This window comes from Oncorhynchus nerka, linkage group LG28 (genome assembly GCF_034236695.1).
Source record: "Oncorhynchus nerka isolate Pitt River linkage group LG28, Oner_Uvic_2.0, whole genome shotgun sequence".
Taxonomy (NCBI): domain Eukaryota; kingdom Metazoa; phylum Chordata; class Actinopteri; order Salmoniformes; family Salmonidae; genus Oncorhynchus; species Oncorhynchus nerka.
Genome location: NC_088423.1, coordinates 47,968,384 through 47,986,998, shown reverse-complemented (window position 1 = coordinate 47,986,998; position 18,615 = coordinate 47,968,384). Strand labels below are relative to the sequence as shown.

Here is an 18,615-nt window from a genome sequence, read left to right as displayed (position 1 = left end):
TCTGGATGTAAATGATGAGAAAAACACTTGACCAAACCCTCCTTGTTGTAATTTCAGGTGCTCCTTATCATCCAAATGGGTTTCTTGCAACAGTGCAATATCAATATTTTCTTTTTCAAAAAGACAATACTTTCTTCCTCTTAATGGGGTTATGGCTCCCTCTAATGTTCCACGTACATACACGCAGTCTGTTATCTGCCATTGTATCTTGACCATTCAATATTCAGACTGGATCCTACTGTAAAAGTGGGGTGGTACCTTTTTCCATGTGTTGAACTCTCCTCTATCTCACTGAGCATAAACAAAAAATATGAACCCTGAACTCGAACTATACTAAACCCAAAAATTAAACATGTAAAATTCCAAAAGGGGGTTTTCCCACTAGCTAACATGCAGGGGATTTCAACTCTCCAATGTAGACTCTTAAGTCCGCATTGCCGCTCAATAGCCTCATCCTTTATATATATGGAAAAGAAAATCAATAGAAGAAGATTGAGGCTCTTCCACCTAAAACCAAGCCTGGGCACAAATATGGATTCACACATATCTCAGCCTGAGCTATAGCGGCTATTAATTTAGCAAGAAAAATAATAAAGTTACGAATATTACTGAGCCGGAGTACGTGGGGACTCACACCACTGTTTCGTGATCAGATTCAACCAAAAATAAGCAAAGTTATTCAATGCTGTGGAGGTGCAGCTTAAAGTTATTTACCCGAGAGAGTCAATAAACGCAGCAGCCTCTTCAGGTGTGTAGAGCTTTTTAGGTGATCCGTTGACCATAATCTTCAATGTGGCCGGGTACAACAGTGCGTAGTCCATCTTCATTCTCCTGAGTCGAGCCTTCGCCTCATCAAACGCTTTGCGTCTTCGTACAACCGTTGTGGAATAATCATTGAAGAATGAGACCTTTGGACCTTTATGTTGACTACCATCAGAGCCGATGTTTCTAGCCGCATCCATGACGCGCTGCTTGTCGGTGAAGTTGTGGAACTTTATAACCACCGGCCGGCCGTGGGCGTTGATTGGGGCCCGGTATCGGTGCTTGAGAGCGATGGACTCTGTCCAGCTTCACACGACCAGCCTTAGTGTCCATTTGTAGGTAGCCAGGGATCCATTCCTCAACGAATTTTACTGAACGTGTCCCTTCAGAATTTTCCGGGAGTCCCACAACACGAATATTGCATCTGCGTCCTCGATTATCCAAGTCGTCAATGTGCTCCGCCATTTCGCGCACCTGTTTCTCAAGTGCTTTTATCTTAGCGTCCATAGATGTAGTTGAAGTTTCCACTGCAGCAATTCTTCCTTCCGCCTCAACAACACGTTTCACAACGCTCTGTATTTCAGCTGAATGGCCTGCTATTGCTTCCAAGACCGTTCTTATCTTAGCATCGATCACTTTAGTAATGTTATCAGTCATCTTTTGAATCATCAGGTCCATTGTGCCCGGGTCCGCAATGGTGTTAGCTTCGCTAACGTTAGCTAGCTCCTCATGCACATCCACAGGGGTGGCGGTTTTGGTCGACTTCTTAGTATTTCTATTGGGCATGTTGTCGGAGATTTTTGCGAAATAGTCGTCAAGACTCATTATATGGTAACTTATTTAGCCAATTCTACCACTTTTTCAAGCTAGGAGATTAATGTAAGAATATAAATTTACGAATGCCACGAGAGCTCGCTGAAACACCGTGTTCTCTCTACGGCGCCATTTTGTCCCCCCAGGCCTCATCTTTTTAAGTGGGAGAACTTGCACAATTGGTGGCTGACTAAATACTTTTTTGCCCCACTGTAAGCAGACAATGAAAGCTCTTACAATATTTTATGATGATATTTCTCTAAAAACAGGCTATAGGCCACATGTGCACCACCAAGTCAGAACAGTAGGCTAAGTTATGGGGGGAAAAGGGACCAAATTATTACGGTGAGGCACATGGGCTACTAATAGCTTACTACACAACATACACTTAGTATCGCTACAGTATACATATCTTTTTGGCATATTACATAATTTTTGCAGCAGCATACAATACATTTTTGCACCTTGTTGTGCTCACTTGAACAGAAAGGTGGCGCGTCGGTCCTTTGTGGGCAAATTTTGTCATTAAACTTTTTTTTATGGTGCTTTCAAGACAACTGGGAACTCTGAAAAAAACATGGTCAAATTATGATGTCAGTGATCTCCAGGTCGGAGCTCAAGAAAGAGGCCAGAGTTTTTGACTTGGAATTCCGAGTTGGATGACTGTTCAAAATGTATTCTCCCAGTCGGAGCTCGTTTTTTTCCTCCCCAGAGTTCCCAGTTGAAGTCTGAGATTTCCCAGTTCCGAGTTTCCAGTTGTTTTGAACATGGCAGAAGTCATGTTGGATTGACAGCATGGCCAATGTTGAATGTTTATCCTTTTAAGCTTGGAAAAAAAGACCCTTAAACCCAGACTTGGACCACACGCCCACTCCACTGAATAGCAGGCAAAAGATTGCTTTGCAATGCTTGCAGTTACCCACTGATTCCTTCCAAACCCCTCATTGTTGAATTTTGTGATTTCCAACTTGTATAATGTTTATGTCCAATGGCCGATGAGCACCGATACGTTTTTATCTAGAATTTCTCTTCATAATTTCTCTTTATATGACAAGGATTTGCCAGTAGATTGTCAACTTGATTCATGATGATGACTGCTTGCTAGCTAAGATTTTGAAAGTGTGATGTTAACATGATCAGTCCAATCAAAGCTACCATGAATTTAATCTGATTTGACCACATTTTATCTGTGGCAAATGACCTTGAGTCTTCTTGGACGACGCTGGGCCAATTGTGTGTCGCCCCACGGACCTCCGGTCGCGGCCGGTTACGACAGAGCCTGGGCGCGAAACCAGAGTCTCTGATGGTACAGCTGGCGCTGCAGTACAGCGCCCTTAACCACTGCGCCACCCGGGAGGCTTGGATGGGCACTTCTAATGTAACTCTATGGCAATCCAAGGGTTGCATTTTCGAGCTCTCTTTGTAGATTTTGCAGTGACGTAGTGTCCCCATGTGTGAGAGAACACTGAGCCAATCACGGTTCAACTAGAGAACATAACCAACCCCTACCCTATTTTCCTCTGGCTGCCCCACCACCACCACTACAGAAAGCACTGAGCTAGGCTGAAACACCTGCATTTTGGAGCTGCCTTACTCAAGAAAGCAAAAAAAGAGACCATGTTTGTCTGCACTGTTATTGACTCTTTTTTTCTTTTACATTGTTTGCAAGCTAATATGTGACACATTAATGCTAAAATAACATGCAAAAAAAAAAAAAAACGTTTTGCTAAACAGGTAGAGCTCAAAACTGAATTACTGGTCACCACTGGTCCACGCCCTCCACCAGGTGCCATTGCCCGTGTGGGCCCAGAGGACAGTGGGCCTGGAGTGTTCCAACACTGTGCCAAGGGGTGACACACCTTCGTACCATTACTGTTCCCACATTCATCCGTATCCACACACGCTCCCTCGTCCTCATGGACGAGTTGTGGGGCTGGGTGGAGTTGTAAGGACACTCGTGAACATCCTGGCACTCATAGCCAGTGCCCTCGGTGCCAGTTGAAGGATCCAACCTGTTACATGAAGCGAACACAGAGGAACCCAAGAACGGACTCAGATGCAGAAGCAGAGATGAATGAACCAAAATGTTTATTGTACACAGAACGATATGGAGTGCAGAACCGGGGTTGCTCAGATGAGTTGCAGAAAAAACCCTAAGTGTCGAGTGAGGTTGGAGTTGACTGAGTTGAACAGGGTAAACCGGTCCTGAGGGAAACCCAAGGGTGTGGTGGTGAATGAAGTCCAGAGCAGGGTGGTTGGGTGTTGAGTTGTGGTACAGCAGACAGGAGCCAGAGACAGAGCGGTAACTGCAACGAGAGGACAAAACAGTGTAAGGCAGGGAAACAAGTACAGCAGAGCAACAGGATCTTGAGAACTGACAAAAAGCTAGGATAACAACTGACTGAGCAGAGATTACGATCTGGCAGAGTGGAGGTGGCAGGAATGAGTATATGTAGTCTTGATTTATGGGACGATTTTCAGCTGATGGGGATCTGCTCTGACTCCAGCACACCTGTCTCCAACCACACCAAGAGAGAGAGAGAGAGAGAGAGAGAGAGAGAGAGAGAGAGAGAGAGTGTGTGTCTGTGCGCCTCAGAGAGAGAGTGTGTGTGTGTCTGTGCGCCTCAGAGAGAGAGAACAGGGGGAGTGCGTCTCAGAGAGAGAGTGTGTGTGTGTCTGTGCGCCTCAGAGAGAGAGAACAGGGGGAGAACTGCGGGTTAGGATGACACCGGATGAACACCAGAGGGCGCAGTGGGAGCAGATGTGACACAACCATGTTGTAGCAGCTGGCAACAGGGTGGCATCCTCCATTTTGGGTTTGGCATTCATCAATGTCTATAATTCATCCAAAATGGGACAGTGTCAAGGAAACAGCCCCACAAGTTGCTAAAAGAAAGCTCACAAAAAAAATCCACACAAAAGCAGGGCAGGTACAGTATAGATGAACAGTCTAAACAAAGTAATGTAATGTATACTGATGATACAAATGACAAGAGAAATGGTTTGCTTACCAGAACAATTATTCCCATCACCAGCAAAGCCACGGCGACAGAAACAAGAGGTGACTCTCAAACACTGGGCAAACATACAGCACTCCTTTTCTCCAGATTCACTCTCATCCATATCGGAAGAGAGAGAGAGTGTCGAGAGATAGAATTAGTCCCTTGAACACAGTCTTACCACATTATCAATTTTACAGAACAACATATTCTAAGTAAGATCAAACACCAGATTTTGAATAAAGAAAGACAGGACTTTGCAATTGAATGGTTATTGTGAAATATTGAGTGGTTCTGGTAGTTTTTGTGAACTAAATCAAGTCTTCTTACCAGCGCAGTTTGTCTCGTTCTGTCTGTAGCCCACTTTGCAGAGGCAGGCAAAAGAGCCTGGGATATTCACACAGTCTCATTCTGGGAGCACACACTCTCCTGTCGCTCACTTAAGTCAGAGCAGGTGAGTCAATCCCCCTCAAAGCCTAGGTAGCCAGCGGATGAGGGTTGGCAGAGCCCATGAAGGTGGCAGGCAGAGGCACATTAGAAACTGGGGGCCACACAGGTGTCATTATAGGTCACTGTCTTGTTCATACAGGAACAAACGTAGGCTCCGGGGGAGTTGACAAACTCTAACATGGGGGGTGGGGGGCAGGTGGTGGCGTTGGAGAGAGCACACTCATTCACATCCTGGCACCAGAAGCCGTCCCCGGTGAAGCCCTGCTGGCAAGAGCAGGAGAAGTCGCCGTGCACATTAGCACACAGTAACCACGGGTGGCAGGTGCCATTTGCAACGCACTCGTCCACATCCTCACACTTGGAGCCGTTGCCTGTGAATCCGTGCTTACAGGTACAGGTATGGGAGCCCACTGTGTTCAAACAGGTGGCATTGGCGTGCCAGGGGTTGTCCACTTTGCACTCGTTGATATCCGTACAGGCCATGGTCACCTGGCTAGGGCACCCGTAAGCCCCCAAAGTGTTGGAGCAGCGCTCATTGAGGTGGCATGGCTCCTCCATGTTCTGTACACTCATTGTAGATGAGTCCCAGGCCATTAGGAGTTGTCCCCCCTTTTGCCCTTAGAACAGCTCCAATTTGTCAGGGCATGGACTCTACAAGGTGTCGAAAGCGTTCCACAGGGAGGCTGGCCCATGTTGACTCCAATGCCTCCCACAGTTGTGTCAAGTTGGCTGGATGTCCTTTGGATGGTGGACTATTCTGGATACACGTGGTAAACTGTTGAGTGAAAAACCCTGCAGCGTTGCAGTTCTTGACACACTCAAACCGGTGCGCCTGGCAGCTATCATACCCTGTTCAAGGGCACTTAAATATTTTGCCTATTCGCCCTCTGAATGGCACACATACACAATCGTTGTCTCAATTGTCTCAAGGCTTAAAAACCATTATTGAATCTGTCCCCCCCCCCTTCATCTACACCAACTGAAGTGGATTTAACAGGTGACATCAATAAGGGATCATAGCTTTCACCTGGACTCACCTGGTCAGTCTGGCATGGAAAGAGCAGGTGTTCTTGATGTTTTGTACACTCGGTGTATATCCTGGCAGATGGTGCGGACACAGACAGGAGAAGGAACCTTTACTGTTGACGCAGATGGCTTTGTTCCAGCAGCCTCCTTTGTCCACCAGTTCACATCTGGACACTGGATCACCCCATCCCCGGAGTAACATACTTGGCACCTGCAGATGAACATGCCCGCCAGGTTGGTGCAGAGGGCATCGGGGTTGCACTGCTGTGCCATGGAGCACTTGTCCAGGTCCTCACAGGTGATGCTGTTGCCCCTGTTGCCCCTGAACTTACAGGTGAAGGAGCCCGGGAAGTTGGCACAGGTGAAGAAGGGGCTACAGTGCCCAATGGCACACTCATCCAGGTTCCTGCACTTGGAGTTATTGAATGTCATGTATCCGGTGCCAAAGTTGCAGTAGAACGGAACTTCGGTGTTGACAGACCCGGCCGAAGCAGGGCAGATATTAGGAATCACACACTCTCTTCCATCCCTTAGATATCTGGAGCGGCAGGAGCAGTCATAGCTGCCCAGCACATTGATACAGACAGTGTTGAGATCACATTTATTCTGCCAATTATACTAATTGATGGCCCTACAGGTCAGCCCATTCCCATTCAATTCATCGAAGCAGGTGCAGCGTTACAAGCCCAACATGTAGACACGGTCATCGAAGAGACTCTGAACTGGGGGTCTCTGAACTGGTAGCCTAGCAGTTAAGAGTGTCTGGCCAGTAACTGAAAAGTTGCTGGTTCGAATCCCCGAGATGACTAGGTGAAAAAAATCTGCCGATGTGCCCTTGAGCAAGGCACTTAACCCTAATTGCTCTGGATAAGAGTGTCTACTAAATTACTAAAATGTCAAGTAAATATATATCCAGACACAGGTAGTTACTATTGCCCTTAAAGCCTGTGTTATAGATGCACATATAGGAGCTGCTTGTACCAGATCACATTTTATTTGTCACATGCGCCGAATACAACTTTACCGTGAAATGCTTACTTACGAGCTTTTTGCCCAACAGTACAGAGTTAAAAAGTAAGAAGAATTTGTAAAAAAAAAAAATAAATACAAAAGGAAGTAGTAACCCAACATAAGAACAATAACAAGGTTATACAAGGAGTACCGGTACCAAGTCAATGTGCAGGTGTCACGCCTACTCCCGTTCTCTCTCTCCGGCGGTGCTGGCAACCCACATTACGCACACCTGGGAACTAGGTGTGTGTTTTGTGTGTGTGAGCGTATGGTGTGTTGGAGTGTCAGTGTAGTGTGTATGGGTAGAGTCCAGTGAGTGTGCATAGAGCCGGTGCAAGAGCGTCAGCGCAAATAAAAAGGGGGTCAATGTAAATAGTCAGTGACCATTTGATCAACTGTTCAGCAGTCTTATGGCTTGGGGGTAGAAGCTGTTCAGGAGCCTTTTGCTCCCATACTTGGTGCTCCGGTACCGCTTGCCGTGCGGGAGCAGAGAAAACAGTCTATAACTTGGGTGGCTGGAGCCTTTGACAATTTTTAGGGCCTTCCTCTGACACCGCCTGGTATAGAGGTCCTTGATGGCAGGGATCTCGGCTCCAGTGATGTACTGGGCAGTACGCACTACCCTCTGTAGCGCCGTGCATTCGGATGCCAAGCAGTTGCCATATCAAGCGGTAATGCAGCCAGTCAAGATGCTCTCAATGGTGCAGCTGTAGAACTTTTTGAGGATCTGAGTACCCATGCCAAATATTTTCAGCCTCCTGAGGGGGAAAGAGGTGTTGTCGTGCCCTTGGTGTGTTTGGACCATGATAGTTCCTTAGTGATGTGGACACCGAGGAACTTGAAGCTCTCAACCCGCTCCACTACAGCCACGTCGATGTGACAGGCGGCATTCCCATGGCAGATGCCACATTTTGTGCATTTCGTCAATGTCCGTGCACTGAAACCCATTTCCATTGAAGCCTCTTATGTACTTGCAGTCTTGCCCTCCTCTATTCGTACAGAGGTTAGTAGTCTGGCAGTTGTCGATGTCCTTTCATTGGACTCTGTCGCCGAGGTAGCCATCCAGACACGCACAGCTGCTGTGTTGTGTAATGTGCCTTTGAGTGGCAGCCGTGGAGGCCAGTAAACACACTCGTCAATGTCCTCACCCAGTAGTCCATCTCCATGGTAGCCAATCTGACACACATGTACACAGTCACTGACTTCAGCCTTGAGGGACTCGACGTGGGTGTGGCATTGACATCCCACCGATTCCTAGTCACTCAGATCAGCAGCTAGAGAGAGAAAGAGAACGAGGGGAGAGAAGCATTATTAGGATAGAGATAAACGTATTGAGGCAGTTCGTTTATTTAGACCTCATATACTATACTAGACCAAAACAAAATGTAATTGATAAAGAGAGAGACGACATGCACCATGTGGACAGACTCACCTACAGAGCAGTATCCCAGCACTGCACAAAGACACACCAGTCTTAGCAGTGGTAACATGCAAGAAAAAGAGTACAGTGAAAAGGCAGAGCCCCGTCTGTGTGTAGTCCAGGATCAGCTCTTTGGTCTTACTGACATTGAGGGAGAGGTTGTTGATCCGGCCCAAATTCCTTCTTGTTTCTTAATGGTGGTAGAGTATTTGTTCCATTTCTTAGGGTCCTTTCTGTTTCCGTACCCACTTCCACTCCAAACATTAGCGCAGGGTCTACTATTACCGTGACATGAAGCCTATTTTTTGGAGACAAGAATCAACGCACCACAGGAGATCACTGAAAAAGTACTGATATTTGTTCTCCAATTATAAGCGGAATGTTGCTAAGCATTGATAGGATAAAATAGGGAGGAAACTGAAATAAATGATAGAGCGGTAGTTGCTATTCATATTTGGGTTGGAAACATAGATCATTTGTATAATTAAAAATGTCAAGACATATTCCAAAAAGGTATTTGATAAAATGTTTTAAACTAATCATTTGACAGTATCTGCTGTTTCTTTGATTAGGCCACAAAATGAACAACCTGAGAAAAAAGGACACTACTGGAATCCCTTATTGCTTGTTCAAAGAATGTCCCCATAATGCCTTAGACTGTATGGTTGAGCATCCAAATAGATAAGACTTGTAAGTCCAGAAAGTTTGGAAGTAAACATCCCCTGAAAGCACTGAATACAATCCCTGTTTTCTGATTGGATTACAAGCTAAACGCTAAGATTCCCTCTAGGCCAGGTTCAATTATTGTGTGTCTGTGTGGGGGCCTGTGGGGACAGAGCTCCATATGAACCTGGGTGGTGGTGAGTCTTTACATAAGAATACAATCTACTGCAAGCCCCATAGGACCTTATTCTGCACAGTAAATCAAATTGTCTTTGTCACATGCGCCAAATACAACAGCTTACTTACAAGCCTTTAACCAACTATTTTTATTTTACCTTTATTTAACTAGGCAAGTCAGTTAAGAACAAATTCTTATTTTCAATGATGGCCTAGGAACAGTGGGTTAACTGCCTGTTCAGGGGATAAGTAAAACTTTGTCTAGGTGATTGAGGTAATATGTACATGTAGAGTTATAGTCCTACAGTTTCAGTAAATCAGTAAACTAAAGTTAATGTTTGCCTCCTACCAAACCCTGACATTTCAACATTAAGCACAGTATCCACTGTATTCCGTGGGTAAGTTACTGGGCCATGAAGTGTAGGCTATTTGTTTTCAGGTCCAGAAATATATCAAATTCAAATCTGTTAGATTAGAATTGCTCTAATACAACATTTCAGTTTCAATGTTGAAAACCCAAATGATCTATATCATAACTTGGCAAATGAAGGTGAACGAGACATACCATTTCCTTCACTTACGGATAAGGTAAAGATTTCGTATGGATTTCTTTTGTTTTATTCTCGAAGACTATAGGTATGAAAATAATATGGCCAAGGTACAATGGATCTGTGATGTAAGGAAATGTTCTGTTCCCATTGACAGGGAAAAGTTTGTCATCAGACAATGTCTTATACTTACGTTTGTTTCTCAGTACCACAGACATCGGAGTACATGAAGAATTTGAAAATGACCCCCAAAACCGTCAAAATCACAGACAATAAGTATTAAATAACCCATTTGGAACCATTTCAAAATGTATCATTAAGTAACCCTCATCTGTCTGTAAGACAGTGTGCACCAACAAGTCACAGAAAAAATTATATATGAATGTGACTCAAAGGCTACCAGACATTTGTAGCTACAGGTATCATAGCCATGTCCACGGGATGATGTTTGGATTAGGGGTGCTGTTAAGTTTATATACACACACAAATGTACTCAAATTTGTTGGTACCCCTCCACAAAAAACAAAACGCACAATTTTCTCAAATAACTTGAAACTGACAAAAGTTATTGGCATCCACCATTGTTAATTCCATATTTAATAGAAAGCAGACTTTGCTTTAGATGTTTTACTCAACATAATATTGTAAATAATAAAACAAATGAAAGAGACACAGATCAGGACTCATATAGAAGGCCACTTCAGAATAGTCCAATGTTTTGTTCTGACCTATTCTTGGTTGATTTTAGCTGTGTGTGTTGGGTCATTATCCTGTTGGAGGACCCATGACCTATGACAGACAGAGCTTTCTGACACTGGGCAGTATGTTGTTTCGCTCCAGAATGCCTTGATCGCCTTGAGATTTCATTGTGACCTGCACAGATTCAATACACCCTGTGCCAGGCGCAGCAAAGCAGCCCCAAAACAGAACCGAGCCTCCGTGTTTCACTGTAGGTATGGTGTTCTTTTCTTTGAAAGCTTCATTTTTTCATCTGTCAACATAGAGCTGATGTGACTTGCCAACAAGCTCCAGTTTTGACTCATCTGTCCAAAGGACATTCTCCCAGAAGGATTGTGGCTTGTCAATATGCATTTTTAGCTAATTCCAGTCTGGCTTTTTTATGTTTTTCATTCATAAGTGGAGTCCTCCGGGGTCTTCTTCCATGGAGCCCAGACGGATGGTGCTATCTAAACAGACGTACCTTCACCTTGGAGTGCAGCTTGTATCCCTTTGGCAGTTATCCTTGGTTCTTTTTCTACCATTCTCACTCTCCTTCTGTTCAATCTGGGGTTGATGTTCCTCTTCCGGCCGCGCTCAGGGAGGTTGGCTGCAGTTCCACGGACCTTAAACTTCTTCATAATATTTGCAACTGTTGTCACAGGAACATCAAGCTGCTTGGAGATGGTCTTGTAACTTTTACCACGCTCGTCTATTATATTCTTTCGGATCTCCTCAGACGAATCTCTGTTTTGCGTTCTCTGGTCCATGGTCAGTGTGGTGCACACAATGATACCAAACAGCACAGTGACTACTTTCCCTATTTAAATAGGCTGAATGACTGATTACAAGTTTGGAGACGTGTGATACTTATTAAAGAATCCAATTAGTTTGAAATATCACTATAATCCAATTATGTATGATATTTTCTAAGGTGTACCAACAAATGTGTCCAGGGCATTTTAGAATATCTTTGTAGAATAAGCAATAATTAATCTCTTTTCACAGCTTCTTTGCTTTATTCTTTGACATACCAAAGGCATGCAAGTATACATGATAAAATAGCTTTTAATTGAATCACTTGTCAGGAGGAATGAAGCATTATTTCAATGAGCTGTAAGGGTACCAAGAAATTTGAGCACGTCTGCATATATTTATTTTTCGAGATTTAATAACCGCACATGTTTCTATATTCTCGGTGTCTAGGAGGCTTTCATTGGGGCTGAGAGTGCAGGCTTCTCTCAGATATAAAGTGTGTGTCTTTCCGTCTCTCTGAGGTGGATGTGACTGTGTCCTCTCCTCCTTTCTTACCCCAAGCTGTGGGCCAGTTCAGTTCCTCCACTGCTGTCTCTTGTCTCTCTTAGGGACCCAAAACAATAGGACATCTACCATGTCTGAGAGCTCTCTGAAACCGCTGAGAAGGGGAACACCCATATTTACTCTCCTTTTTGTATCGTTCCTCTCACAATAACTGGACTAGTCCCCTGATGCATTCATTAGTCCTCCTCACTGTAAAGGGATAGAGCCAAATAGACAAGGGACACTGGTCAGAATGGATTCATCTACAAATAAGTGCTGGAAGTGTTTTACAGTGCTATTCTGAGAATACAGTAGTTTATAATTATCTGATGTAAGCCTTTAACAGTTGGCTTCCATTCTTCATGTATCATGGCTGTTTACTGTTTAACAGGAAGTATGCCTTTGCATAAACTATACAGTGTGCAGTTGCAACCTGTCATTCAGGGCAGGTTGGGCAGACGCCCACCCTGTTTTGAGCCCAACCTCTTTATCTCAATTTAGCTAAGAATAAAATAAAAATGTGTTGCCTGTTTTGCGTTTTATTTTGACATTAATACGTGTCACATATCAGTTTAAAATTTTTTTTTTTTTTTAAACTGTTTAACATGGTCTCTTTTTTGCTTTTTTGAGTAAAGTAGCTCCAAAATGCAGGTGTTTCCACCTAGCTCAGTGCTTTCTGTGGTGAAGGGGCAGCCAGCGGAACATACAGAGCGTAGGTGTTGGTAATCTTTTCTACTTGCGCCATGATTGCATGATTGCCATGATTGCTCCTAAATAAAGGTAAAATAAAAAATACAAGTAAAATTGCTCTTTAATTACTTTAGTTACTTTTATCTCTTATTCTTATCTGTATTTCTTTTTAAACTGCATTGTTGGTTAGGGGCTCGTAAGTATGCATTTCACTGTAAGGTGAATACCTGTTGTATTTGGCGCATGTGACTAATAACATTTGATTTGATTGGCTCAGTGTTCTGTCACTCATGAAGACAATACATCACTGCAGAATCTACAGGGAGAGTTAGGCAGTTCAAGCCCCATTGGGTGCTGCCATAGATTTACATTAAGGGCCCATCCAAGAAGGCTCAAGGTCATTGGCCACAGATAAAATGACGTCAAATCACTTTATATCTACCGTAGCTTTGTTTGGACTGATCATGTCAACATCATACTTTCAAAATCTTAGCTAGCAAGCTCGACAAGCAGTCATCATCATGACAAATGTTGAAAATCTACTGGCAAATCCTTTTCAATCCTTGTCATATTTGAAGACAAATTATAGATAAAAACGTATCGGTGCTCATCGGCCATTGGACATAAACATTACACAACATGTTGGAAATTGCAAATTCAACAATGAGTGGTTGGGAAGGAATCATTGGCTAACTGCAAGCATTGCAAAGCAATCACTATTTTGCTCCCTCTGCTTTCTTTTAAGGGCCTCATATCCAAGCTTAAAAGGATAAATATTCACACGTAACACCATGAGCCAGAAAATGTTGAATACATTGGCCATGCTGTCAATCCAACATGACTTTTGCCTCATTCAAAACAACTGGAAACTCGGAACTGGGAAATCTCAGACTTCAGTGAGTTCAAGACACCTGGGAACTTAGACAAAAACGAGCTCCGACTGGGAAAATACGTTTTGAACGGTCATCCAACTCAGAATTCCAAGTCGTGAACTCGGGCCCCTTTCTAGAGCTCTGACCTGAAGATCACTGTTGTCATGATTCAACCTTGTTTTTTCTGAGTTCCCAGTTGTCTTGAAAGCACCACAAATCCAGAGAATGCTAGACTTTGATGACAAAGTTTCATGGCAAAATTTGCCCACAAGAAGGACAGCCACACCACCATCCTGTTCAAGTGAGCACATCACAACAACAGTAAGTCAAAAAATGTATTGTATGCTGCTGCATAAATTATGTAATATGCCAGGGAGATATGTATACTGTCTTTAGCTAAGAAAGTAACACTAAGTGTATGTTGTGTAGTACGCTGTTAGCAGCCAATGTGCCTCACCCTAATAATGTTGTCCCTTTCCCCTTCACAACTTAACCTACTGTTCTGACTTGGTGGTGCACATGTAGCCTATATCCTGTTTAGAGAAATGCAATCTTCAAATATTGTAAGAGCTTTCATTGTCTGCTTATACTGTATGTCCCTTTATTTATCCTACAGTTCTGACTTGGTGTACAGGGAGAATACTGTAAAAATGGGCCATGTTCTGAATTCTGATGCTGTACATTTCAAAAGTGCTGAACATATAGTTAAATTGACAACGACCGTCTTAGCTCGCTCATTAATGTCTTAATCGAAATTACAGACTATCTCTTATCTGCTCATCGTTCCCTTATGCCATAGTTTGTACATCTCAATTGGCAGTAGAAACCAGATTTGTTTAAGCAAGTCAGCCAGCACAGCTATGTTTTTTTTAAAGGCAGTAAATGAGGCTGAATGAACTGTTTCGCTGCCAGAAAAGGCTCCGCTGATAGCCAGGTGTAGCGGGGGTAAGGATTCACTCCATGGTGCTGAAAGAAAGCTCAGCTGCTGGGACAGCTTTATGTAGGCCCTAACAGTTTGTGGGCACCGTCTGTCACCGTTATAGTGCAGTTAATGTATTGTTTAGTTTTGTGTTGTGTAGTGGCTTTGCTGGCATGCATCAACAACAAACAAAGGTTTGCCCCACCAGGATTTACATGCTAAAATCGGCACTAGGAATCAGGGCCTGCATTCACAAAGCGTTTCAGAGTAGGAGCGCTGATCTAGGATCAAGTCAGCATAGCAGCTTCTTATTCATTATGGTCTACAAGGAGAATTTGATCCTAGATCAGCCCTCCTAATCTGAGACGCTTTGTGGTCTCATTGTAGGTACTTCACTTGTTAACCTAACATAGTTGGCATAAAATAAAGGTCTGAAATTAGATCCCTTACATAGGCCTCTGAAATTAGACTGATCTTGACCAGACACTGAGGTTGGGCTGCCCAGCCCTTTAACAGCTCCCGCTGCAGCCAATGTGTGATGTGCCAAGAAAAAAAAGTTTTCTCAGTTTCTCTTCTACACTGTTTAACCAATCCAGTAAATGTGGAGGAGGAGTTAAGATGGAGTGTTGCTTTGTTAACGTCCAATAGCGGAAGTTGAGTCACAGGCTCCCTTTCCATTTCCTCTGAAAACCGGAATATCAGGTTGTTGGGAACTTTGCAGAGGCTATTCACTGGTAGACCTGCTAATCAGCTGTGTGGTGAGATAAAGGCTACAGGTAGATAATATAGGTAATAAAGTACTACTGTGTTGATAAGGCCAGTTAAATGTAAACTACCTGTCTGGTTTATCATTTTAGTTCCCAAGTGGAACAATCACCTGAATAGAGTGTTTTGATATGACTCTTTTATTTTCTGATCAAAAATCTTTGAAATGATCTTATTTCAGATAAAACTCATGTTTAGTCATGTTGTACGATACATGTTCCACTGGTAGATGAGTAGCCTAAATTATTTTCCACACTGCCTTATCTGAGCAATCTGAGAAATATGACTCATAGCCAAATTAGTAATCACCATGGAGACTTCAGTCAGTGCATCAGCAAAACTGATTTGTGTTGTTTCTTTCTACCTTTGGTTTTGGTTTCGTGAGATTTTTTTTTACCTGGGTTGTTCAAATGATACCACCATAATTTGCAAATAAATTCATTAAAAATCCTACAATGTGATTTTCTGGATTTTTTTTCACATTTTGTCTGTCATAGTTGAAGTGTACCTATGATGAAAATTATAGGCCTCTCTCATATTTTTAAGTGGGAGAACTTGCACAATTGGTGGCTGACTAAATACTTTTTTGCCCCACTGAATGTATATATATACATATTTATATATAACAGCAGGGTGTAATCATTGTAGGGAAAATAAATGTCTCCTCATTTATACATTTTGATTAGCTCAAAATAGCCTACCATTAATACATATTCTGATTACTGTTCAATATAGGTCTTCACGGATCTACCTGAGACATTTTGTAGTTAACTCTTGAATCAAGGGGGAGATCCCGCTCAGTGGCCACGGGCCTCGGATCTGTGTGAATACGTGAAACAGCCTATTGACCCATCCAAAATGACACTGAGAAAAAACATAAATGCAACAATAACAAAGCTTTTTACCGAGTTACAGTTCATATAAGGAAATCAGTCAATTGAAATAAATTCATTAGGCCCTAATTTATGGATTTCACATGACTGGGATATGCAGATATGCATCTGTTGGTCACAGATAGCTTCAAAAAAGTGAGGGCCTGGTGTCTGCAGGTTTTTGGTTTTTACTTTCAATTAAGCCATAGACAACCAGGTGTGGGGAGGTCCTTAATTAACCTTAATTAATCAAAGTACAAGGGAGGAGCAAAAACCCACAGCCAATCGATCCTCCATGGAATGAGTTTGACACCTGTGGTGTAAGAAATATCAGGACAACTTCTCTCTTCACTAAGCAGGTTTCCATCCAACCTTTTTATTTTTAGTAGGCCTATGTGTCAGATAAAAAAAAAAGCATGACATGCCTGATGGAAACAGAAAATGTTTTGGTAAACTTTCCAAATGTTGACTAAACGAAATATGTTAGACAAGGTGGGGTCTCAGAGCATTTCGTATTATTCTGTACGTAAATATGAGACTCCATTTAGTATAATAGTAAATACTCTGAGACCAGGTTGTGTTAAAATGAATTATACGAGAAATGTCGGTGGAAACGCTTTTATGCCCAAATATTGATATAAAACCATATTGACGTAAACTTGGAGTCACAGGATGACAATGTTGTGTGGTCCTCCCAATATGACTCGTCGGGAAAGCATGCAGTTTATAAAGCTACAGATAAAATAAATGATGATGAACTTCAGTGTGGTGGAAGTGCAAGGCGATGAGCTTGATTGATTCTTTCCAAATGAATACTGAGAGTCTTATTCTGGTGACATGATAATTGAGACTTGGCTGCCATTTGACAAATAAAATGTTTTTTTTTTTGTACATAATGCATAGCCTTTTATCTACAACAAGTCAATTTGATGGAAACATCTCTGGTGGGAAATTAGCATATTGTTTTTATGCAGATTTCAGAAATGTCCCATGAAAATCTGTTGCCAATTGGATGGAAAAAGACCTACTGATTAATATTTTATTAACTCTCTTCGACAGTAGACCTACACAGCTGTGGCGTGGATGACTTTTCTGTCAAACACCTAACCAAAACAATCTCAGGCTGTATAGGTTGATTCTGAAGGCCTAAACATTTAACTTAGAACAAAACATATTAGACTATTATATTGAGCTAGACCTGAGTTAAAGCCCACTAAAATATGTCTAACACACAACATTCACTAGCGTCCTAAACTCACAAAATAAAAGTCTTCTAATCTCAAAAATTCAGTCAACAGAAACAAATGAACAGATCTCTGATAAATGCAATATTCTACATCCAATTATAGCCTTGTCATAGCGGGAATAGCCTACTAACCTTTGACCTACAAATCCCAATTGTTGAAAATGACACAGGAATGCAGATGGGAGACGCAATCCTTCCATAGCCTATTCAAAGTTGATTTTGAATTGGTCAAACAGGCTATAGCCTACCTTTAGTCTAAATCAATGTTGATCAAAACAGTTAAATAGGATAGATTGTAATGTTGCTCAGTAAAAGAATAGGTCTACAGAATATTAGGTTACAGACAAAAGTTAACTATTTGCAGCATGCTTGCAGTCAGGCACGCTATCACATAAAAAAAAATCCTACTAAAATATTTGGTCAACAGAAATAAGGCAAACATTTCTGAAAACCTCAATGTTCTATATCTAACTACTGGGATGTCATCATGTAAATGCTAAGCTGTAGAGCACAAATATTTTTTTTTTAGATACAACCGAAAATGCACAGTTAAAGTTTACTGTCAGACAAGTAAAAACTATTTCGCTGGCTTGCGAGGCAATAAATCTGCATTTTATGCAATACAGACCCAACCCCATTTGGATCCAATTCTGTCTCAGCTCGGACATGATTTGGGTCAGATCTGGTCCACCTTGGATATAAAATAAATAATTTTAAAGACCGGATCCAGTTGGGGTCAGGTATGAATTTAGTTTGATTATATACATTTTTGTATTTTCTAAATGATATTGTTCTCTATCTTTCTCGCCCCCTTTCTCTCTTGCTCTTACTCCCTTAATTAAATTCAAAGGGCTTTATTGGCATGGGAAACATATGTTTACATCACACATACACAAGAGAGAGATTCTATGTACAGACTCAGTGAGCATAGCCTTGATATTGAGAGAGTCACCATATCAGACCTGGCTCTCAAGAGAAGAAAGCTTGATGATTAGTTGATTGTTTGAATCAGCTGTGTAATACTAGGGCAAAATGTGCACCCGATTGGGGTCCTAAAGAACAAGTTTTGGAAACCATGATTTATCTTCCCCCAATATTCGTCCTACAACTATCTGCACATTGCTAAAACACCATACATTGCTGATAATAAAACAAATATTTCCCATGCCAATAAAGCCTCTTTGAATTGAGAGAGAGAGCTTGTTTCCTATGGTAATGACGGAAAAAAGGCGAGTCAGGTAAAACGCCACAAACCGTCCTCATTATTTAAATTAGCCGACGTCATGAAACTGACTGTTCTTAGAAATCAAAGTATTTTTCAACAACAGCTGTCAGTATCGGATACAGTATTACATTTTATAAATTC

The 18,615-nt window shown here is 42.3% G+C and overlaps 1 protein-coding gene across 2 annotated transcripts in view; it reads right to left on the bottom strand.

Moving 5' to 3' along the window:
* LOC115113331 (mucin-like protein) overlaps nucleotides 1-12,162 on the bottom strand; it is a 34,689-nt gene extending 22,527 nt beyond the window's left edge. Inside the window, exons 1-5 of one of the 2 annotated variants that reach the window (XM_065012857.1) lie at nucleotides 11,898-12,162; nucleotides 8,494-8,779; nucleotides 4,587-8,335; nucleotides 3,978-4,410; nucleotides 715-3,881 (exon numbers count right to left, since the gene is read on the bottom strand). The gene's annotated coding sequence lies outside the window, so the exon portion shown is untranslated. Of the gene's footprint in view, nucleotides 1-714; nucleotides 3,882-3,977; nucleotides 4,411-4,586; nucleotides 8,336-8,493; nucleotides 10,114-11,897 lie in introns of those variants that run through there. The other variant, XM_065012858.1, reaches the window with a different exon arrangement.
* Between the last annotated feature and the right edge of the window lie 6,453 nt (nucleotides 12,163-18,615).